General features: G+C 34.6%; 1 protein-coding gene across 2 annotated transcripts in view; it reads left to right on the top strand.

Moving 5' to 3' along the window:
* Positions 1–26,430, top strand: part of LOC106873653 (phosphatidylinositol transfer protein alpha isoform) — a 70,843-nt gene that overhangs the window by 3,356 nt on the left and 41,057 nt on the right. The window lies entirely within an intron of this gene.

Genomic DNA, 26,430 nt, shown 5'->3' with positions numbered 1-26,430 from the left:
CTAACATTAAGTACCTATGCTCAGACTGAGATTAGTGATACTGCATGTACCCATTGATATATGTAAGGAGGGCGCAATATGACAACGCCATATTGATTACGATGTTTCCAGATCAACACCAACATTCTAAATTAGGAATGTACAAAATTAGTAAAAAAATTAGGGAACTACACTCATTAGATTTTCTAGTAAATTACGCAAATTGGCCATACTTATGGCATCATCGGTGAGCAGCTCTCCATTCACTTTGTATATACTAAATTTCACATTTGTCACCCTTATTGACCCGTTTAGAATTGTTACATTTTGCTATAACGCACATTTTCCACTGAACTCAACCAGAGTATTTTTGTGATTAAGTGGACACTAGTTGAGCTTTGATTGGCTGTATGCAAATGAGTTCATAACTGGGGTCCGGAACACTCGTGGGGAAAAAAACATTTCGCGTTTGGGATGAGAAATCGAATAATTTTCTAAGTTATCCGTCAATATTGAAAATAAGAATGGAGATATTTTTACGTATATTCAATTCATTAAAATGAATTGAATAAACAAGTCTCCATTTGTTCTTTATTTTCACACACGCACGTCTGTGTGAGAGAGACACAGTCGTTGTGACGTGAAACTCGAGTTGCAAGGAACACATTTACGTTGAATCAACTAACGTATAATGTATAATCTGTCTTTTATACACACACACACACACATATATATATATATATATATATATATGTTTATTTATTCTTAAAGACAGCTGTTGATCTCTTTTGGTTAAAAAAGGTTTATCCCCCATCTCCATGGCAAAGGTCTTTTTTGCTATCTATTATTCATAGAATAGTAAAGCTCATAACTTATAAGATATTGATTTTCGTAAATACTTTCTCTCTCGTCTGTACCTTCAAATAAAACTCACGGATTGTTCATTTATAGATGATATAGTTTTATTGGATTTAGTAATTAGCTCAGAAGTTATTGTATCGGTCAACGCAGAGGGTAGTATAATCAATATTTTTGTTTTATAGATTTTAAGAATATCGTGATTCATTAGTGGCAAGTTTATTGAAGAAAAAAACATTCAATTGCATATAGCAAATATCAGTAAAGTTTTCATTGCAGCAGTTGTAAATGTAGATGGTTTTTATTCTCGCATGTATTTATTTATTTATTTACAAGACGTTCTCAGTATTGTCTATTTTCGTTCATTTCGTGTAGTGGGAAACGTCCAAATTGTCTTCTACTAGAATAATCGATTGCCGTATTATCAGCACGAGACAGTTATATAACATTCAATTTAAGAATGTGTTTTTGATTTCGAAATTAATTTATGTTTTGTTAATATTGATTGTTTATTTCGACCGTCAAATAAAAGGGCACTAGTTGAAAGAGAACACAGATAATTTAAACATTTCATTGATTAGAATTTTAGTCGCTTTTCATAATCAATTTTAATCGTAATCAGGTAAAAATAGAACGTTCTGTGTGTTGTCCTTTATTTAACACAAAAATAGATAACTTAGCTTCTTGTACACTCACCTTGAATTAAAAACATAAATCGATAAAGGCAAAATTTGATTCATATAAGATCTCAGCCGGTTCTTTACCGATTAATGTCCAGTAGTTTTTATACTATAGTATAATAAATATGAACAAATCATTTGTTTTTTATATATATATATATATATATATATGCATGTTTTAAATTTAGACTTGCTACGTGTAAGTAAATGGTTGCTGTTTAACCCCAGGTCAGATTGATTGGGCAGACGTATGGTCAAAAGTATTCCAAAAGCAACAATCCTCTCTTTTTCCATTGCACAGTGCACACAGAACCACATTATCCAATTTGTCCTTTATGTTGATGATGTGTAAGATATGTGAGGGTAATTTGGCTGCTGTTTCTAGCATGTCGAGTTACCACTTAGAAGTTCTTAGTTTTCACTGTAATAAATGGTTTATGTAGGTGATAGGATTAATTCTGGAATGACATTTTTTCCCCACTGTTTGCAAACTTAAGGAATCACAATGCTAAATGTTGAAGATCTGAAGAGAAATCTGTTCAGTGCAATTTGTAGGATGTGCAACATTAATTTGTACATCTTAGAAATTGCACTTAATTTAAAAGAGAGAGAGAGCGAGCGAGTGGCTCAGTATTAATGATAATAATGAGTTTGTGCAGGAAATGAAACTGTTGGTATAGATGTATGTATATAAGACATTTACGAGATAGAAAATGCAGTGCAAAACAAAGGGGTGGTCCGAAATGGTTAAGCCAGATCTGAAGATATTGGGCGATATGTATGAAGTGATAGAGGTTTGAGAAGAGTGGCAGTTGTTATTGTGATATGCTGTACTGCATATCTGTCAAATCCAAACCAGCATGGGAAAAGGGATGGTAAAATTATAGAAAGTGAATTTGAAAATATATAAGACTACATTGAATTCAATTATTCTAATCAATAGACAGTTGTATTAATATAACTTGTTTGCAGTGGTGAAGGTCTATTTTATTTATTCAATTATTGAATGGTTTTTCATTGCTCACTCAGTTGTTTTAGTAGAAATATTACTTCATAATTATCTGGTTTTTCTCTTTGTTTCATGTGAATATAGAATCTTATCTGATAACAAAAATATTTTCTTGGAAGAAAAACCTAGCTGTGCATTTCGCTCATTGGTTGATTAATTTTGCAACAAGATTACTGATTTTTGCTTGAATAGGTTTTATAAAGTATAGATTCATTATAAAACAGAAGACTGAATTGTTACCTCAAGTATGAGTTAAAGAAAGTTTAATGGGACAGCCATAAATAGATCTTAAAATTCCCAAATTTTATTAATGTTTCCATGGTTGTATGGAAACTTTTGTGTCCACAAAATAGTTATGTTTGGAATTTAAACATAGAGGCATATGAAGAGATCTAGTATTATATTTCTGTAATGTTGGTATTAAATATGTTCTATCAGATTTTCCAACTGAAGACTACCAATTTGGCCACATTCACAGTTTTTGTATTGATTTATATTTCTTACTTTGTTGCTTGTAAGGAATAAGTATTATTATATTACCTTTATAGTGTCATGAAAGTGTGCTTACATTTTCAAGTGTCTAAAATATTGATTGCTTTTATTATAATGCCTATTGTTTTAACATCTTTTGGTTGAAGCAGAGAAAGATAAAGGATTTTTGATTTGCTTCATGGTTGGTTTAAGGATATTATTAAATTTTAGGGTTTATCTGCATTATGTACTGCAAAACTTGGTGTGATGAAAATTGCTAATAAAAACATTTCATATGGGGAAAGATCCTATGGAAAACTTAAGGCCAAGCTTGTCAATCTGGCTTTCAAAATATTTTTGAAGTAGCATAAATTGTAAAATATTAAGCTAATTATTTTGTAGAGTTTTGTTTTGTCTAGTTCTGGTGGGGTTGTCTTCGACTTTCATCCTTTCAAAATTTATAAAATAGATATTGTGTTGTGTGATGCAGGTATACTTCTACTGCATATTGTACAGTTGTATGATGGAGGTATACCTCCTACATATTGTACCACAACAACATAGCTGTCTGGTAAGAAATTTGCTTCCGAACCACATGGTTCTGGGTTCAGTCCCATTATGTAGCATCTTGGGCAAGTGTCTTCTACTGTAGCCATGTGTCAACCAAAACCATGGAGGTGTTTTGATAGATGGAAACTAAAAGAAGCCCTTTGTGTGTGTGTGTGTATCCTTGTTTTGACATCGTATGATAGTCATACAAACATTATCATTCATTTCTAGTATTCTGTGACATGTCTAGTCATGGGGAAATATCACTTTGCTTGAAAACAGGTGAGGCTTGGTGACAGGAAGGGTATTCAGCCATTGAAAGTCTGCCTTAAACTTTGTCTGACCCGTGCAAATGTGGAAAAATAGACATCAAAATGATGATGATGATGTGTAATGGAAATTATACCTCCACTTCGAGTCTTTGGCTTTGTACCAGTTTGAGAAATCAATATTTCTTAGTTTAAGTACACAATTGATTTTGTGCAGCTGTTGTGGTATTTCACTTAATGCCACCTTGTAGTTTTCATTTCAAATCCTGGTGTGGTTAACTTGGCTTTACTTCCTTTCAGATTAGGAGTGAAATATGTTTATTTTGTTTCTTGAAATAAATGCCTTAAAACAATAGAAGTTGTTGACTTTGAACTTTAGTCTTTAGTTTGCAGATATGAGAGACTCTAGCAGGATAAAGTAGGTATACATATATCTTATCCTTTTGCTCCTTTTTGGTAACTGAACTTTCATCTCAATTGATTTGCTATTTAGTTTCTCTCAACCTAATTATTGAAGCACAATTAAAATAGATGTCTAACAATAAATGTGAAAATTTCATTTAAAAATTAATATACAGAGAGTGCGATGGGTAAATTGTCGCCATTTTATATTTTTAATTTCACGTGTGCGCATTGTTTGTTTTTGATTTTGTCAACTACACAGTGGAGTCAGTTGGGCACCGTCTGTGAGGAATACAATACCATGACGCAATTCATTCTGCCAGAAATTTGCAAACGACATGCTGTACTGCTTGGCATTCATGCTGGAAGCTCCAATACAAACATTTCAGAGTGTTTGGGTGTCAGTCTGAGGGCATGTGCCGAGAATGATAAAAATCAAACATCCAGTCAATATCATGGTGTTCCCACACAGCCTCAATATGGAGGCTACATTAAGTGCCTGGAGAAGGTAGTGCTGCCCTTGGTCAAGAGGGTGGCTTCTGGAAGACCTTATGTCTGGCAACAGGACTCTACATCATGCCACACAAGCAGAACCCATTCATGGCTCTCAACATCACCCCTAACATCTGGTTGCATAACTCCCAGACTGCAACCCCCTTGATTATTATGTGTGGGGCGCAGTTGAGCAAGAGACCAACAAAACTCCTTGTAACACCAAAGATGAACTGAAGGCAAGGATTATGGTAGCATTCACCAACTTAAACAAGGAGACTGTCCAGAAGAGTTGCAGAAGATTCTGAAGTCGTCTGGAGGCCATGGTTGAAGCCAATGGCGACTTTATTGAATAAATTTACTCTTTAGTATTTCAAGATATTTTTATGTAATTTTAGTAAATATGTCTGTTATTTTCATTTGTGCATAATTTAGACGACAGTTTATTCACTGCACCCCGTATAGAGATAGATATATATAATTTAGTTTATGAAAATATTTTAGGTATACAATTAATTGGGTGCAGGTATAGCTATGGTAAGGAATTTGTGTCCCAACCACATGGTTTCACGTTCAGTTACACTGCATAGCACCTTGCTTGGGCAAGTGTCTTCTTTAGCCTTGGTTCAACCAAAGCCATGTGGGTGGATTTGGTAGATGGAAACTGAAAGTAGTCCCTTGTGTGCATATTTTTGTGTTTGTTGTCCCCCTTCCCCATCTGACAACCAGTATTAGTTTATGTCCCTGTAACTTAGTAGTTCAGTAAAAGAGACCGATAGAATAAGTACCAGACTTAAAAAATATATAAGTACTGGGGTTTATTTGTTTTATCCAGCATAGAGCAAACAAAGAATAATTAGACACTTAGATGTTTGATTTGGTTGAATTGTCTGGTATTTTAGATAGAAGCAATATTGTCTCAAGATTTGTTATTTTTATTAATGAGAATATCATTGTCTTCATTTGATATGTTTTTCCTACTGGCATGGCTTGGACGATTTGACAGGATCTGACAAGTTAACAAGTTAGATGACTGCATCGAAGTCCATTGTTTGCTTTGGTATGGTTTCTATGGGTGGATGTCCTTTCTAATGCCAACCATTTTAAAGTGTATACTGGGTGCTGTGTTTTTTTTTTTTTTTTTGTGACATCAACACTGGTGAGGTCACCTTGCAAAACTAAGGGCTTAATGCGACCCTGTAACTAAAGGATGATAGAAGAGAGGGTAAAGTGAGAGAAACAGATTTATAGTTGTGAGAAGGTGATAGTGGAGAGAATAATAAGCTTTTTTGTGGGAGTGAGCAGAAAGGATTAGTGTTGGGTGGAAAGGTGGTAATGTCAATTGTGTTGGATGGATCCAAAGGTATTCAACATTGTGAGGTTGAGTGTGGGTGGAAGGTTTGAGGAAAAGGAAACAAAAAAAGGGAGAAATTGATGAGGATGGCAAGGAATCTAAAGAGTTGTTAAAGGAAATAGAGGTGTGGGTTCAATGAGTAGGCCAGAGGGTGAGAGAAAATGAAGGGGTGGTAGAAGAGCAGTAGATGAGTGCAGTGAAGGAAAGGGAAACTGGAGGCTACCATAGAGGTCAGGGTGGGTGGGGAGAGCAGTGTCTGAATGTAAAGAAGGCAGCATAGTTGGACTGGTTGGAAGCAGTGGGTGAATGTAGCAAGAAAAAGGCTGAGGGAACTCTAGAGGTGTGAGGGACAAGTAGTAAGGTTAAGGCAAGAATAGGTGTTGGGTGACAACTGATGTGACCCAGGAAAGTGTGCTGGTGGGTAGTACAGCAGAGTGAAGCTAGAGTGTATTGGGTAGTTGAGGGTGAGGGTTGTTCAATACAGTTTTTTTTTATATGTGTGCCAATAGAAGGCAGGGGTGAAATTGAAGTGAAGGGAATGATTTAGTCCTGCTGGAGTGAAGAAATAAGACAGAGTATGAGGGAAGACATGAGTCATGAAAGGGATAATGTGGACGCAGAGTGAAGGGATTGTAATTTAGGCTTGGGAGAGAACAATGTGTGTGTGTGTATATGTATATGTGTGTGTATATGTATATGTGTGTATATATGTATGTATATGTGTGTGTATGTATATGTGTGTGTATGTATATATATGTGTGTATGTATATATATGTGTGTATGTATATATATATATGTGTGTATGTGTGTGTATATATGTGTGTGTATGTATCTATGTGTGTGTATGTATCTATCTATCTATCTATCTATATATATATATATATATATATATATATATATATATATACACATACTGAGGACATTTCGTACAAGGGATCAAAAAGTCATGTTGACTCTATGGAAGACATTTGTTCTGAGCCGCCTAGACTATTGCTCTCAGTTGTGGTCACCATACAGTGTTAAGCGGACAGCAGAACTCGAGGCAATTCAGCGGCACTATACAAAAAAGATCGCCACAGTCCAACTGATCAACTACAGGGAGCGACTGAAGGCACTAGGTCTCTACTCCCTTGAGTGCAGGCGGGAGAGATATGTAATAATATACATATGGAAAATACTGGAAGGACTGGTGCCAAACTTTGGTATCAAGTACTACAGGAATGCCCGCACGGGTCGCCACTGCATGGTGCCAAAGGTTTCAGAGGACCTCAGCTCTTCAATGCCCTGCCAAAACATTTGAGAGACATGCAAGACATGGATGCGGAGGTCTTCAAGACAAAACTTGACTCTTTCCTCACCACGATACCAGACGAACCAATGGCTCGTAATGAGACGCAGTATAGGGCAGTTATGTCAAATTCTCTTATACACCAGATGTGCCATCAAAACTCTTGATTGGACCATGTCAGGTGGGGGAGAAGAGCCATGCAAGGAACGTGAAAATCAGTGGTGCACCAGCATGACCGCAGCCACTCGGCTGAAACACATAAATATAAAAAAATATATATATATATATATATATATATATATATATATGTATATGTATTTGTTTTGCAAGATTCTTGATGTGAAATTGTGTGTTGAAACATATACTTGGGGATAGTCATATTTTGTTAATTAAACACACGCACTATATATTTGGTCTGCACTTCAGCTTTATTATTATCATTATTTTAGTTCCTTTAAAGTTCTTTCGTCAGGCATCTAGTGACCTCTTCAGTGACTCTCTGCTCCACGTGTCTTGTCTTGTTCTGCTTAGTCCATTTAGGAAATGAATAATAGGAATGGAATCAAGCAGAACAAGAGGCGACACAGGGACAGAGTCACTGAAGTGGTCATAGATTGTGTGACGAAAGAGCTTTGACAAAGAAACTAAGTATAACAATATATATGTGTATATAAAACAACTTCTCAAGCACAATGATAAAGATGTCTATTTTACTACGTTTGCAGTGTTTTGCCACTTGTTGCAGCTCTTTGTCATCTCCTTTGTGAGATTTGTCGTCTTGAGATCATTTCCCACCACTTCATCCTATGTTGTCTTTGGTCTCGTATTCTTATCACTTGTCACGTTTACACAACTGACATCTTTCATATGCATCCCATGTCTGTATCAACCACAGTCTTTTTTTTTCTTTATGCTTATAAAGTTCAAAACAAAGTGAAAAACCTTGTGTAAAAGATTATATAAACAAGGAGAAATTAATGGAATTAAGACAAAAGGAACGAATTTTCTTTAGAGAGTTCAGAACATAAGAAAAGGAAAAATACTGAGATGGAAGAGAGTTCCAAAGTCTGGCAGTTTGAGGAAAAAAACCTCTGACTGTAGAAAGATTTCCTTATTCCTGGAAGCACAGCAGCATTTGGATGATGTGCGTTTCAAGTTAGGCAAGATGGCACCAAGTGATTTGGAACTAAAAGGAAAAGTTCATCAGAGCACTTTCTGTGGTAGTAACAATAGAACAGACTAAGATTAGTGGCATCATGTTGCTGTGACAAGGGTTGCAGAATTGAAGCAAGAGAGTAACCAATCAAATTAGTAACTCGCTTCTGAACCCTATTGAGGAGAGCCAAGTGACAAGATGGTGTTCCTACCCAAATATAACAACAATACTCCATACTAGGATAAATTCTGGACTTGTAAAGATACAAAATAGCCTCAGATTTGAGGTAATTCTTTTAACCTATACAATGACCCAACCTTATGAGAAGCAAACCTACCAATTGATTGTATGTAAAACCCCATGAAAGATAAGGTGAGAAAGTAAGACCAAGCAATTACAAAGATCTTTTCTTGAGTGGTTTGACTGTGTCACCATGTAATACCTCCTATATAGCTCCTGTAAATGGGAGGAAAGTAGGAATCCTGCTTCCTACTGAAAGACATGAGTTTGGTCTTGTCCATTTTTTAACAGCTTGTAAATCCACCTCAAATGTTATAGCCACTTTTTCTCTCTGTCCATTTGTGCTCTGCTGTCATTCATGCTCATTAACATATGTCCAGCGACACATGTTTGCTCTGTTTGCAGCTTTTGTCTTGTGATAGGCAATGAAAAATAAAAATTAGAAATAGTAAATACAAAAAATATTCTAATCAGTCTTTTTTGTAATTGTACTTATCTAGCAAGTGACATAGTTTGAGACTGTGTTGATACTAAAGTAATTACATCATGGAAAAGTTATTCAGTAAAGTTTATTTTGTATTTTGTCCCTCCGGTTTCAATAAAACATCAAATACTGGATTTGATAAAAAAATCTCACCCACCCCCCACCCTTTTTTTTTTTCATGAAATTTAGAGGAATCATTGTTTATTAGTTTGAATAAGGTAGTAAACTGGCAGAATTGTTAGTACACCAGGCAAAATGCTGAATCTCATTTCATCTACCTTTACATTTCGAGTTCAAATTCCACCAAGGTTGACTTTATCTTTCATCCTTTTGGGGTCGTTAAAATAACAACCAGTCGAGTACTGGGGTCGATGTAATTGGTTTACCTGCTCCCCAAAATTGCTGGCCTTGTACTAGAATTTGAAACCAATATTTATTTGCTTGAATGGAATTGATTTTGGGTAATTAATGTATTTTACTTACTGCCTTTTAATTTCTTTTTGATTCTTGGCATTGATTAAAATTTACTTTCATTCTGTCAGAGCTTGCTAACAAGCTCTGACAAAATGAAAGTAAACTTACTATTTACAAAACCTTCTCTGGAAAAAAAATCGTAGTTCTATTGATACATTATTATTTTAATAGAAACTTGTTTACAATCTCTCCACTGCTGGTGTTATGATAAAAAGGCAAAAGCACTATTAAATTAAAGGCTTTGTTTGGAGTAAACATTTTTTTTGCTGTGTCACTAATGTTTAAAAGTTCTTTGTGAAACTATATGAAATATTAAGAATTTTTTTGTGGTGCAGTAGCCTACTGGGTGACAACAGTAATTTCTCAGATTTTCTGTTTACAAATTTAAAGTATTCTCTTGACTAAATGCTACTTGGCACTAGTTAGGAGCCTGTTGTTGTCTGTCTTTCACTTTGATGTCATTTATCATTCTGTGTTTGTACATAAGTTGGAATCATCATTGCCAACTTAAGTCCATTGGGTCCTGAGGTTGTCTTTTTTCCAAGATAGAAAAGTAATATTTCTCAAACAAGTAAAGCTTAGTCTGATACAGCTTCAATTCTCAGTTGAAATTATAAATTTTTTTTGTTGTTAATGATTTTGTAGTAGAGTATAAGTGAAACATTTCCACCCCTCCCCCTTTTTTCTGGTATATGGCTTACATGCTTTTAATAAAAGGATAATTTATTCATCTTGCATTGTTTTTACATGTTTCAGTAAGTTTGACAACATCCTCTGTGTATGTACGAGGTCTGATCAATAAGTATCCAGACTGTTGCTATAGTAACAAAGCTAAAGTATGCAGAGTGAAGCTCCTTGACCTCTGCTGTGCATGCGCACTAAGTTTTAATGCTCCATCTCACTTCTGCTGTCCACAGCAGTGCTTCAAAGGAAGGTGTGTAGCGTGTGATCATCGCATTGACCATAACAGAGAAAGTTGTCATGGCGTTACCTGCTCAGAGGCCTACACAAAGTTGCAGAAAATGTATGGAGAGGAGTTTGGGCTGCACCTAAGTTTATGAGTGGTTCAGACGTTTCCAAGATGGCCAGGAAAATGTTGATATTAATGAATGTTATGGGCAACCTGCAACCAGCAGAACTAAGAAAAACATCACAGATGTGTGTGCAGCTGTGAGGGGAAATTGTTAGTATCACCATCTCTGAGTTATCAGAGGATGTGCAGATTAATTATGGTTCAGTTCAGTCCATTATCACTGAAGATTTGGGTATGAGATGCATGTCTGCCAAATTTATGCCAAAACTGCTTTCAGCTGACCAAAAAGAAACTTGGGTTTCAGTTGCACAAGATCTTGATTGTGTCGAGAATGATGAAAACTTTGCATAGACCTCTGAGCAGGTATCATCAAGCTTTTCGCAAAATCTGTAGAGTCTCTGGTCTACTCTCTCTGTCATGGTCAATGCAACAATCACACACTACACACCTTCCTTCGAAGCACTGCTGTAAACAGCAGAAGTGAGCTGGAATGTTAAAACTTAGTGTGCATGCACAGCAGAGTCCAAGGTCAATCTGTACCAAGTTGCTTTACTCTCCATGCTTTAGCTTCATTACTATAGCAACAGTCTGGATACTTATTGATCAGACCATGTATGTACTTATTGTATTGTTTGTCAGTCAGTTTTCAAGCTCTTGTCTTTGTGTGATAACTTACACCATTTCATTAATTTTTGTTAAGATCATTGAATTTCTTCCCTCCAAGATAATGGTTTTGCAATTATTTAGTTATTCTGTGATTCTTGTAATTACTCTTTCAGTTAACTTTACCCTATTTTATAATTCGTTCCACTCCTGTCAATTTTAGGAATGAACCATGTGAATAGGAGACAAACATTATTATTTCTTTTCTTGAATTCAGATACTTATTTCTTTCCTCATTTGTTTCAATGCAAGATATTGTTGAATTATGAAGAACTTCTGAAATGAATGTAATATCTACAGCAGAAGAATTTTTTATATGTTTATTTTGTAATGTTTAATGCTGTATTATATATCTTTGATAACTAAGTATACTAATATCCGGATTGTTCTTTAAGGCATTTATTGATGAACTAGCAAAATATAACTATATCCATGAAAGCACCAAATTTAATTCTTGAAAAATTTCATAAAAGTAAATGATAGCTTCTGATGTCTAAAGTTACCTCATTGGCAATGTGATAGTGGTTCTGAAAACATAGCTGGCAGTTAATACCTCTGAAGGCATCAAAAAGATTCTCTAAGTGAATGGCTGATGTTTGTGCACCAAGTATGATGTTACATGGAAGTGAAATATGAGCATTGAATATTGTGACTAGGCAAAGATTGGAAAGAAATGGGGCAAGCGTACTTCACTAGATGATGAAAGGCTGAAGAGGAATCAGACATGGCATGCAAAAGTGAAGGCTACTCTGGTATGAGCATGTGATATGAATGAAGGGTGACAATTGGGTAAAGGAGTGCCAAGTTATCCAAATTCAAGGAACTTGTAGAAGAGGAAGATTGATGAAAACTGATCTCACAATGCTGAATGAACCTCATGAAGGAAATGATATTGAATGGCAACAAGTGTTGAGATATTGTGTTTAGAGAAGACCTATGCAACCCACATGACGTAATGATAATGAGACACAAGATCTGAAGCAATCTTTTAGCTTAATAAATATCAACAAGGTTCTGGTGCTTGGTCTTTTCTCATCAGTATCATGCAGTTCACAAAGCTTTGTCTATGCTGCACTAGGTTTCATGATAGTTTTATTCACAATGCATTTTTTTGGCGTGTTTGTGTCTTTAGTTCTAGTTTGAATAAATGTACGTAGATTTTTTTCTTTTTGTCTGTTCTCTGATGTCAATCATAAAATATTGTGAATATGTATATTTAAATTTGCTTAAGGTTGGTAATTTTTTTCTACTCTCTTCATTTACCACACTAATGCTGCTGATTCAAAAAAAATATTAATATTGATTTGATCCCATTAAAACATCTTGAGGAGTGGTCATTATCACTGATATAATCTAGAAGCTGATGAAACTTATTCCAGAAAAGGATCCTAATCTCTAACAGTTTACCTTCCCAAGAGAATTATAACTAGTTTTTAATTAAGTTTTAATTAATAGGTGCAGGCAGGGCTGTGTGGTAAGAAACTTGCTTCCCAACCACATGGTTTTGGGTTCAGTCTCACTGTGTGGCACTTTGGGTAAGTGTCTTCTACTATAGCCTTGGGCAAACCAAAGTCGAAGAGTAGATTTGGTAGATAGAAACTGAAAGAAGCCAGTTGTGTGTGTGTGTCCCTGCTATTGCTTGATAACTGATGCTGGTGTGTTTATGTTCCCATAACTTAGTGGTTTAGCAAAAGAGACCAATAGAATAAGTATTAGGCTTACAAAGAATAAATCCTGGGGTTGATTTCTTTGGCTAAAACTCTTTAGGGCAGTGCTCCAGCATGGCTGCAGTTAAATGACTGAAACAAGTAAAAGAATAATGTAGAATTGCCATGTTGAAGGATTAAATATTTCAGGATAAAACAGTAGAGATGTGCACCAAGCATTCATAATAGACATCATTTATGAGTTAGAATAAAGGATTATTTATTTCTTAAGCATTAAACATTCTAAACTGACACTGATACCAACTCTTGATAAATTTTGGTTTGATAGCAGTCATATTGAAACTCCCATCATTTAACTCTTCTGATAATAACTTGCCCCTGACTACCTCTGGTTCATTGATACATAAAGACTTTACACAATAGGTTTTAGAATTCCTTTGTTATAACCAAAACACCAGCTTAATATGCAAATAAAGGACAAGGGACAGTTGCTTGATTTGCTAAAAGTAATATAATCTGGATACTATAGATGTGAAGGGTCATTGCTTGAATATCATTTGATCACAGTTCTGTTTAATCAGTGCTTAGCTGGGGCTAAATAAATGAATTAATTTACTAAATACCATCAAATTTGTGTATTAATTGGAATGTTATTTGCTGGTCTTGTATTCCCTTTTAGTTGTTTTGAGTTTACCTGTTTCTCTAACTAGAAATGTGTCAGTAAATATGGAGAAATACACCTATTATGATGAAAGTAACATGTTAGGTTCTCTACAAAATCTAGATCAGTATGTCTGATATGCATTCAAATCCTATCAACTTTGCCTTTCACTTCTTAGTAAAATAAAATAAATGCAATATAATGAGCTCAATTTAGTCAGTGTACTTCCATTATAAAAATAGCTGTATCTGGTTACATAAGTATTATCAAGGTGCCATTAGCATTTAAACAAGTCATATCCAGCCCTACTTTTCAATTTATTTTCTGTTCAAACCAGCCAGATCTACAATGTCATTCTAAAAATAAGCAATTGCATCATTAGAATCTTGAAGCTATGAGATAATGCTGGGCTAATTCAAAACAATGTGAATAAATAAGCATTACATTTGACAAAGTAATCTGAATGCTTAAGGGTTAAAGCTTAAAGTCAAATATATTCTGAGACCAAAGAAAAGACAGAAATGAAATGTATTTATAACAGACATGTCAAGTTGTACCTTTCTAATTTAGGTCACAAAAAACCCATGAGATGGTAAACAATCATAACAATTTTGTTTAAGGGAGTTTTATAGTAGTTTTATTACTTTTGGGAACCTATTGTCTTTTATCTTGTTTCATCATTAAACTGCAACCATTCTGGGGCACCACCTTGAAGAATTTTCGTCAGATTAATCGAACCCAATATTTTATTTTATTTTATTTTCTAAATCCTGGTACTTATTCTATTGGTTCTTTTATGTTGAACCATTAAGTTACAATGATGTAAACACAGTGGTCAAACAGTGGTTGGGAACAGACAGACTCTCACACACACACACATCTATATAATGGGCTTCTTTCAGTTTCCTTCTTTCAAATCCACTTACAAGACTCTGGTTGGCCTGAGGCTATAGTAGAAGACTCTTTTCCAAAGTGCTACACAGTGAAACTGAGCCTGGAACCATATAGTTGGAAAGCAAACTTCTTACCACTCAACCATGCTGTTTAAAAATCTAAAAGCAATAAACAAAGGGACAGTTGATACAAAGTCAACGTTTTGCTGAGGAGTTGGCTTTGAAGACTCAATCTTATTGAAGTTAATTCCCTTAAATATCGCTAGAGTGTGTTTTGTGTATTGATTGTTCAGATAATCTCACTTGATCAGTTTTTTTTAAAATTCACAGTATTGCATATGTGAGACCCTATCATACTAGAACAATAACAGAGGCTTAAGTATTTTGGTTACATTATTGTCATTACTGAAAAGCTAAGTTGATATTTTGAATCATGTTTTAAAAAATATTCAGTACTTCAGGTTAGAATGTGGAACATGTATTTTAAGAGATTTAACATGTAATTGATTTATGAATGATTTAGGTAGCTCACTGATTTGTGTACGTCTGTGTGAAGTAAAAACTATTACTGAAGTGTGAGGTTTTACACTTGTTTATTGAATATAGTTTGTGTTTTCACAGAGACTTTTCTACAACAAATCAATGTGGACTTCTTGTTTTGTTTATTTTTTTAACAAACTAGGAGCATACTGACTATAATAACGTTGGTAAAATTATTTGGAGAAATGTGTTGAGGCTGATAAATATAAGATAAATGACTGCTTATCTTAAGGATAATATAACAGACAATTGATACTTTGAGTCAGTAATCTTTTCATAATAATTTAATTATATATCACATATCACTTATGTAAGGGTTATACAAAAAATATAAATAATTAGATTGGATTTTAATTTTTGTTGCATTCATAATCTAAGCCATTCAATTGAGCTTTGAAAGTTTTGCAATTCTCTCCAACAAGTTTGTTTTTTCTCTCATGAGACAGAACTTCATTGTAAGTCAGATATCTTTTTAGTAAAAATAGTTTTTTTCATTAAAATAGGAATCTTATTGATGCAATGATTGTTAAAGAAATTATAGAAAGAAATAATGTAAAGTCTGTTGTTTCTCTGGAACTCTCCATATTCTTAATATTACTAAAATAGCATTAAAAAAAAAATTTGTTTTTCTCTTCAGGACAAATAAGCACTTTAGTTCTGAGTTAATGATGCAACGTTTTGATTGAATGTAACCCATTGTAAAGTACTGTTTTCATTAAATGCAATGATGCACTTTCAATCACCAACATCGTACACTTTATTCAAAAGAAAACCATCTGAAAAACTTCAATTATTAGCTCATTATGCTGTATCTTCTATCTTACTGGAACCAGCTTTGTTTTCTTATATTCAACTTGCTGCTTGTTAGTGCAGCAAACATTTCATGGAACCTTTTTCAGTTTAAGCACTACCATCACTTCGCTGCTGTGCTTACATTGTGACAAACTTACGTTTGTTAAATTTTACATTAACAGCACCAGTCTTAAGTGTTTGGTATCTATACTCTGAAATCTGTTTTGCATTTCACATGTTTTTGAATTGGCTGTTATATGGCAAATTGAACATTATCAACAGATTAACTGGAAAGTGGCACTAATATGTGATATTTTAGATATTTAAATTCATCAATAATATATAGGCAGGCATGGCCTGTTTCCACACAATGAAAATGACTTCCTATGAGGATCAAGTGGCTTCCATTCATGCTGCTCACAAGCAACCACAATAGTAACCTCCAAGGAGTTCTTCCCTGTAGGTTCAGTAGAGGCCAGATGATGCTGGGGTAATATGATCCTCCCAGGTTTTGCCATAGATGAATTGCCCTCTCTTCATAATATAGGACTCCTGCCTAATGTACTTGTACATCGCATTCAATAGTGGTCTCCACCATATTGAACTGCTCAATGATGGCCTTCATCAATTTACTGGTATTTTTAGTAATGAGACCTTGGACCTGCTGGACAAACTCAGCTGATCTGACAATGTCTGAGAATGCTCCTTTCTCTTGACCAATTATAACATATCTCTTTAGTGGCCTCCAGCTGATTCACAAGGGATCTGGTCATGTTCAAGGAACTAGCAATTTTCAAATCACTAGCCACAAATGTTAGCAGGTCTTTTAATTTTCTGTCAGATTGAAATTTACCAATATTGATTCCTTCTTTGTCTGAAACAGAAATTAAAAAGTTCAAATTTGGTGCTTGCCTCATAACATGTTGGTTAGTCTTCCACTTGTGACCTTCTCACTGTATGAGAGAACTGCATATGAAAGCTTGTCTTGAATGTCTGCTGCTCTTTGGAAACAGCATGTAATACTGTCATGTATTCATTTTCCCCGAGTCTGAAACTTGGGACATACAGACAGACTCTAAAGTGAAAAGCTAGAGTGTTAACCTGTTGTGAAAAACTCTTTTGATGGATGAATAATGTAGTTGTTTCTTTATTAATTTTTATATAATGTGTTGAAGTAGTAAAGGGAAACAAAACCATTAATCTGAATTCTGTCGATCAGCAAAGTGTATACATTTGCATAATGATAAAGTTACATATAGCATTGACAAACTAATGTTTCTTAGCAGAACATCAATCATTTGTGCTATAACCTATTTCCTTGAAACATGCTCTTTTAATTTCCATAAACTTCCATAAACCCTAATTTCCATAAATTTAAAAAGCCATTATTGACTGGTATTCAAGACATTCAGGTGTCTCTTGACAAACTAACTTTCTTGCAACTTTATGGAATAACAACAGAATTTTAATACAGGTGAAAACTATTTCAAAATCAATCATTAACCATAGTGATTACACTTTTGTATTGTCAGTCTCAGAAATTTTTTTCATAAAGAAAGTATTGGTTGCCATGAGTTTATAGAACAATGTTATAGTTCTGGGTGGGTTCAAAAATGAGAGAGAAAGAGTCAAGCCAGTCTCTCTCTCTCTCTCTCTCTCTCTCTCTCTTATGTCCACTTTCCATACTGGCAATTGTTGGATGGTTTGACAGGGACTGGCTAGGTCGAAGACTGCACCATGCTCCACTGTATGTTTTGGCATGGTTTTTACAACTGGATGCCTTTCCTAACAGTAACCACTCCACAGAAATTCTATTATACCAGCCTCAATTACATTCTATATTTTAGTCATCATTACTGCAAAATTTTACTCACTTAGCTATTCCAAGAACAAGAGTAGCTTGGAAATATTTTGAAATCCGAATATTTTTTTTAATTAATTTCCTTTCTTTCCACAAAATTAAAATTATCAGTTTTATACTTCTGTTTTTTCAGTAACTACATACAAATTTTATCATTGCAGATAATTTTACTTAAATAGAAAATGATTGTCACTTATATTAGTATTATATTCTTACATTAATTTAAATTGCTGCTGTATTTAATTTCTAACTTCAGAACAAAATGTTTGTTGTTTAGAAGGAATTTTCTAAGGTATAAAAAATGTATGGTATGAATTTTGTCTGAAGAGGAAAATATTTAATTAAAGCATTCCATTTCTGTGTTTTTGATTAAAATGGTTCCTTTTTTTTTTCTTTTTTTTTTTTAAATGCTATTAAATTACAATATTTTGTCGCCCTCTTTTATCACCATAGCTTTTTAAGGATTGGAAGTATATAGTGAGCTTAAAAACATGGTGAGACAGTTTTCAGAAAGTAGCATTTAAAAATTTAGGTTTGACATCAGGGATACCGTATTTCTAATATTACATCTGATGAAGGCAGTGAGTTAGCAGCATTGTTAGCATGCCAGGCAACATGTTTAGTGGCATTTCATCTGTCTCTATGTTCTGAGTTCATATTCCAACAAGGTCAACTTAGCCTTTCATCCTTTCAGGGTTGATACAGTAAATACCAGTTGCACACTGGGGTTGATGTAATTGACTTATCCCCTACCCTGAAGTTGCTGGCCTTGTGCCCAAGATTTGAAACCAATATTAGGCTTGATTTTATTTATTGCCTTTTAATCACTGAGAAACATTTGTGAGTTAAGGTGAGCGAGACGAGATACTCCACTGCTTTTAGTATTGGCAGATTTAGATTTACTTAGTGACTTTGCTCACAAATTTTAGAGTGGTGTGAGGTAATTGGCTGGATTTACCATGCTGCTTGATTGAAGGTGAAAGATAGTGATTTTAGCAGGATTTGAATTAATAATTTTGAAAAAAAAAACTTTATCAAATATCAATATCATGGAATGCTGTCTATTTGAATTCATATTTTGAATTAATTTCATGCTAGACACATGCACATGCATGTGAAGTTTACTAGTTTCTTTTATTCTTTTACTTGTTTCAGTCACTTGACTGTGGCCATGCTGGAGCACCGCCCTTAAAGGTTTTTAATCAAAGAAATCAACCCCAGGACTTATTCTTTGTAAGCCTAGTACTTATTCTATCGGTTCTTTATACACACACACACACACACACACACACACACACACACACACACACACACACACACGACTGGCTTCTTTCAGTTTTCTTCTACCAAATCCACTCGCAAGACTTTGATCGGCTCTAGGTTATACTAAAAGACACTTGCTCAAGATGCCACGCAGAAGGACTGAATCCGGAACCATGTGGTTGGGAAGCAAGCTTCTTACCACACAGCCAAGTCTGTGTTTATAGAAGGAGTAAAAATTAAGATTTTATTTGAAGTGTTGACAACCTTTCTTGTGTTTCATTAAAAAATAAAATAAGGTTCACGTCTGTATTACATTAATGAATACTAACGTAATAAACAAAATGTGTACTTTAATTATTTCTACTTTTGGTGTTAAAGAAGTGTAGAGGCCAAGTCAGTTGAATATTACATCGAAAGTGCATTTAATTTAGACAAACCAGTTTTTCTTCATTCAACTTTGTGGTAGTAGTTTAACTGATCAACTTTGTGGAAGGGAAGAAGAAGTTAAACATAATACAATCTGTAATGTAAACTTAGTTATTCCTCTACCCTCACCCTTTCTAAGTTGTGCAACTGTGGGGGAGGGGAGAAAAAGTCGAGCCTTTCTGATCTTGCTAAAAAATAAGGATACATTCTGAATCTATCAGTGCTATAATGTTAGCTGAGTGGAAGTGACTAGAAGTGGCAATATATAAAACTTCACCAAAATCAAAATATTTCCAAGCTTCTTTTATCTCAGGAATAGCCAAGATTTCAATTATATTTCTAAGGTATATATAGAACATAATTGAGGTCTGATATAATAGAATTTCTGTAAAGAACACATGCACACTAGACAGACTGGGTATGAGAAGACATTGGCTATTTTATGCTATAAATGATTGTATTGCTATTGACATAGATTATGAAAGAATAATACATGCTATATAAAAAGAATGAATTTGAAACAATAACACCAGTGGTTGAGGCTGTTGAACAGAATTTTACAAATATTAAACATATTGGCCATAAAAATGTGATCATGCAAAACTGTTGACCCCATAACAGTAAATATTAAAGCAACAGTTTTTATAACAAGTTAGTGAACAATTATCCAACATAGAAATTCTTTTAAAAATAGAAACATTTCAGTTGGGGCACTTTCTTCACATTGATGGAATTGGTAACACATTAGATATCTTCACAGTATACTTTATTGAAGTAAGTCATAAGAAATAATCTATTTAGTATGCATTAAGTTCGATTTTTTTTTTTTTTTTTTTTTTTTTTTTTCATATTTTGTTGGGAGCCTAACTATATATTCCTTCTCTTAGTTCCAAGTTAATCTCACTAACTCATTATGAAAGGATTAATTCATCATTAAGCTTAATGTCAATCAAAATGGAGTGAGAAAGTGTTAAGATTAATGATTGTTTTATAGGTCAATTTGAGATTTGTTACAGATTTACTCTTTGTATTCTTGTCATTTTGACTGTTTTAATACAATAAATTCATAAATTCAACATGGGGAAAATATCTTAATTTTATTCTCTGGCAAACTTCAAACTATTGGTCCTTAATGTATCTTTCAAAATTTTATCATTTAATGTATAGAAACACATAATTGTGGCTATTGTTATTTCTTACCCCCCTCTTTTTTACCCCAGCTCACACAAAATAGTAATCTCCAATCTACTTCAACTTTCTGGTATTTTTATATAAATTGTCCTCTGTACTCATTATGTAGGCACAGGTGTGGTTCTGTAGTAAGGATTTTGCTTCCCAACCACACGGTTCCAAGTTGAGTCCCACTGTGTAGCACCTTCAGCAAATGTCTTCCAGTATAACCCCAGGTCAACCAAATCAGTGGATTTGGTAGATGAAAACTGAAGAAGTTCGTATTGTGTGTGTGTGTGTCCCATCCCACCACTTGACAGCTGGTGTTGGTTTGTTTACATCCCATTAAACTTGCAGTTTGGCAAAAGAGACTGATAGGATAAGTACCAGATTAAAAAAGAAGTACTGGGATCAACTTGTTCCATTAAACCCTTCAAGGTGATGCCCCAGCATAGCTTCAGTCTAATGACTGAAATAAGCAAAATATATAAAGGTAAAATAAAATCCTGCAGGCCCAATAAAATTTTCTCATATATATATATATATTTGTCCAGAATCATGCCAGAGGAGGAGTGAAAATAGTAATTCGGTGAAGGAGAAGTAGTGAGAGTAATAGCCCTGACTGAAAGTGAGTGAGAGAAAGAAAGTTTGATAGATGAATAAGGGTTAAAAAGTCAACGTTTCAACTCTGTGTGAGTAATGTGTGTGCGTGTACAAGGGAAATATGTGAATGTTTGTATGTGTGATTATTATGTACCTTATTTTGTATCTTACTTATATATAAAATACTATAATCAGGCATCATTATTGACGGCATTGTCAGCTAGTGTAACTAATAAACATCCAACTCACACTAATGGGAAAAACAGGTGTAAAAATAGATAAACATGTCATATAGTTCACACACATCTATATCTAGATAAGTTTGATGTAATGTATACGTTCATTAAAAAATGCTAGAATCTGAGAAAATCTTGCATATTTAAAAAATGCCCCTCCCTACAGAATACAAACTTATCTTGTAGTCTCAAGTCAATACAGTAACTGATATGTGGCTGCATTAATCTAAAAATACTGACTTAGGCTTAAGGTTATTTTTGTACTTCAAGATGTCCAAGTTGTTTTGAAATCTAGTTTTCATTTAATTTCAAGATATGATAGTATTGAAAGTTATGCATGTTGGATACTTACTTTTTTTCTTTTCCTGTTTTCAGTGTGAAGCTTCTTTGTTCAATTGACAGTCTTATCTATTGATACTACCTTTTATTATGGTGATCAAAAATAGTTTGTGTCATAAGTCTGTTCATGGGTTTTCTCTCAAATATAACCTGACTTAGAACTGATAGTAAAATGTTGTGGTTGCAACAAGTTGTTGTTTCAATTACCCCTGTTGTACCACTTTTGCTGTATTGAGATAGAGCTTGACTCAGTTTTTGTAGCTTGAAAATAACTTTTTTGTATTATTTGAAATATTTTACTTGTAGAAGCAATTAAATGAAAAATTAGGTCTCTTTTGGAAAAAGGTAATTTTCAGACAAAAAAATTTGGTTGAAAAAAAAAAAAAAAGTTTCTTTCTCAAGCCGGTGTAGGAGTGGCTGTTTGGTAAGTAGCTTGCTTACCAACCACATGGTTCCGGGTTCAGTCCCACTGCGTGGCACCTTGGGCAAGTGTCTTCTATTATAGCCTCGGGCCGACCAAAGCCTTGTGAGTGGATTTGGTAGACGGAAACTGAAAGAAGCCCGTCGTATATATGTGTGTGTATATATATATATATATATATATATATATATATTTGTGTGTCTGTATTTGTCCCCCCAACATCGCTTGACAACCGATGCTGGTGTGTTTACGTCCCCGTAACTTAGTGGTTCTGCAAAAGAGACTGATAGAATAAGTACTAGGCTTCCAAAGAATAAGTCCTGGGGTTGATTTTCTCGACTAAAGGCGGTGCTCCAGCATGGCCACAGTCAAATAACTGAAACAAGTAAAAGAGTAAAGAGTAAGCCATTAAACTCTTAAGAAAAAACTGTCTCATTGTCTAAATATCATTATCTAATAGTATGTACTTCACCATTTACGGTCTTCTTGTATATAATGTTAGCATTTGTAAGTTCCTACTTATTGGAAATAACATATGCAAAACATTTCAATTTTCTTTGAACTTTTATTTTCCCATTTTAATTTTTAATATCTTTTTTTTAATGTATTGATTATCTAATCAATATCTTCTATATTTTGTGATAGATTTATGAAGCACATATTGCTGACATAGTTAACTATGACAAGTTAACTATTGTTAAAGGAGATTGTAAAGTCAGAAATATTTTCACCCTTCTGTGATAATTTTTTTTTTCTTACTTTATATGCTTTGTTTCTTAATTCCATACTGTTTAAGTAATGTTTTGGTTCTACGTTAAGGCTTTTAGTTGGTCCTTTTAGCTAATTGTAGATATGTATATCCCTATAAGTTTATCATATACATTAACGTAAGTGGCTGTGTCGTAAGAAAGTTGCTTCTCAACCACATGGTTCTGGGTTCAGTTCCACTGGATGTCTCTTTGGGCAAGAGTCTTCTACTATATCCTGAGGGCAGTCAAAGCCTTGTGAGTGGATTTGGTAGGCAGAAATATATATATGTGTGTGTGTGTGTGTGTATGTGTATATATATATATATATATATATATATATATATATATATATATATAGTGAGAATTTACAGAAAAACAAAAGACGAAGATGTGTGTATAAACAATTGTCCCCCACCAAAGCTTGACAACTAGTGTTTGTGTGTTTATGTCCCTGTAACTTAGCAGTTTGGCAAAAGAGACCAATAGAATAAATAAAAGGCTTAAAAAAAAATTAAGCTCTGGGGTTGATTTCTTCAACTGAAGCCCTTCAAGCCCCCAGTGTAGCCACATTCAAATGACTGAAAACAGTAAAAGATAAAATATATGTATATTGTAACTGGATTATGTGGGTTTGATGTGTGGACAGGAAGTAGTTGGAGAGAGAAATTTGGTAAAAGGAAAGAGAAATGGAATGAGGGAGAGAAGCAGGTAAAGGTAAGGTGATTAAGGAGGCAAAGGTGAGAGGAGAGGGATTACTGAAATAAGAGTGTTGGGATAGAAGGAAAAACATGTATTTAAAGCAGTGGTCCCCAGACTTTTTTGGGTTGTTTGCTCCCTTTGCGTTCAGGCCACATTTCTAGCCCCCCCCCCCCCCCATTCACAACTACATAGTCCACTTTCTGTAGCAAATTCAAAACCACTGTATTTCACAAGTAAAACTTAACCTAATTAACCCATTATATTGTTTTTACATCCATCGCTTCCTTTTGGCCACACCATTATCACTGCACTTTTGTCAGTGCCCCACTGGATCTTCCCACTGCCCCTAAATGGGCAGTACTGCCCACTTTGGGAACCACTGATTTACAGCTATCAGTGACATGGTACTGAGTTTGAATATGTGAAACATGCCTTTCATTTCTTTTTTTTAAGTGGATCAATGGTGTGTGGAGATGTTGCATGCTGATAAGTGAGTAATAGAATAGCCTGTTGTGTGGAAGTGGGTGGCAACAGGTTGGCCAGGGATACATAGTAGTATGCTTCAAATGTACTCCTGAAAGTGATCAGCAAGGCCTTGACCTGTTTCCCCTACATAAAGAGCACTCCAATACATATGATACAATATATAATACTGGAAGATGTGAAACAGAAGTTATGTGATATTGTGATTTAGGCCCAGCTGTGGTTGTAGTGTTGTTAATGCAGGGTTAGGTGTTGCATAATCAGCAAGTGCATTTGAAAGTACCTAGTTGTGTGGAGCTGGGCACTGAGGAACTCCTTGCTTGGAGGTTGTATGCGTATGTATGTATTTATATGTGTGTGTGTGTGTGTGTGTATGTATAATATATATAGTTCCTCATTGTTCGATTTACATTTTTTATCACTGCTCCTGCCTAGTATATTTTACTCACATGGATACTTATAAAATATTAAGACCACCAAAAGGTTATGTGTCTCACTGAGGAGTGGGTGCCTAGGTTGTTTGTTTCTTTTATTCCTTTCTGTATTGAACTCCATGTGATATTCCATCTCTACTGTATCTTACTCACACTTTGATTTATTACATGTTTCGACTTGTCTGATTGTTTGTAACTAATTTTAGCTCTTTCATTTTTCCATTATTTTTTCTTGTTTTTCCATATATTTTTTTTTATTTATTTATCTCTCTCCTTCACTTTCCTTACTTCTTATCTTTCTAGATCTCACAACCTTTCTTAATATCATTATTTGTACTTCACCCTTGCTACCTCCACATCTTACATCTTTTTATTGATGTTTCTGTGCTCTTAAATATCAGTCTGCTACTAGAAGAATCACACTCTTGCCACTCCTGAATGAAAAAATTTGGTGCTTCTTAGCCTCTGGCTGGAATGTATTGAGATTTCATATTTATGTATCAATAATAATTTCTACTTGTTTGATGTGTATTACTACATCAATCTGCACACCTGTTTACTCAATGCACATTATTGCATCAACCTGTCCCTGAATTTTTTAAACAACTATAAACAACTACCTAGGAATATATGTTTGCTTCACTAGTTATGGTTACATTTATATACCCTCTTTTGTATATTATATAAATGATATAATGCCATACTCATGTTTGTCCAAATTTTTATTTTATTTATTACAAACTCAAGTTACTCAAGTTCTTATAGCCAACTATTGTCCTGTGGAATTATTTTTGCCCTTAGGTAGTTGGAATTTTAAGAGTTTGGGATTTTCCTAGTACTAATCTGTTCATCTGTTGTATACTTATACTAGCATCTTTGCACCTATTTTGTTTGTGTACACACACACACACACACACACACACACACACACACACACACACACAGGACTGAGTTTGACAGTTTGCATTAAGGGAAAAGGAAACACAATATCCCGTCCAAAAATAAAAGTATTTTAAGAAATCAAAAAATATCAATGAGACTATGGCTGGGAGATAAGTCTACTCAAAGTAGCTGCCCTCAGTTTCCATCATGTACCTCAAGATGGCTTTGGAACCTGATGCACACATTCCTGTGTCCCTGGGAAAATCTTCAAGCACCTCCTTGATCTTGGCTGCCAGCTTGGCCTTGGTGTTGCAGGCAGTAAGTGTCTTTCTCAACTGCACCACACAATAACCTACGGGATTACAATCAGGGTATAAGGTGGCCAGAAAATGGGGCTGATGAAGTCATAGAAATTCTTCAACCACTTCTGATTCTTTCTGAAGATAGGGCAAGGAACTGAATCCTGCTGCCACATATATGGCCTTTCGGCAGCAACCCTTTCTGGCTAGGGATTGCCCACAGCTTCCAGTAGCTTCACATAGCCTCAAAGCGGTGAGGATGAACTCTGATCTGCAGATGCAGTTAGAACATCTACTGTGTCACTTTTTGTTGGCCATGGCTTTGTAGTCTCTGTTGCAGCTATGCATATCACATCTTACAGCCTTTATAGTGTTCACAGTGCACTAAGTAGCAGTCATCATGTTGGCATTTTAATACCACGGTGCAAATCAATAAAACAGGTAAATCTTTTCCAATATTCAGATGGCTTCCAGTCCTCCGTGTCAGTTAACTTTTATCAACCACAACTTTAATCATCATGACTGTTCACCAGTACCTCAAGCTGTTCCTAAAAAAAGGAAGCATACAAAAATCTTATATGCATTAGGGTGGAGCATTTTTACACAATTTT

This window comes from Octopus bimaculoides, chromosome 6, assembly GCF_046866305.1.
Source record: "Octopus bimaculoides isolate indiv1 chromosome 6, ASM4686630v1, whole genome shotgun sequence".
Classification (NCBI taxonomy): Eukaryota; Metazoa; Mollusca; class Cephalopoda; order Octopoda; family Octopodidae; genus Octopus; species Octopus bimaculoides.
Note: the sequence above shows the minus strand (reverse complement) of the source record. Positions and strands in the feature narration are given on the sequence as shown.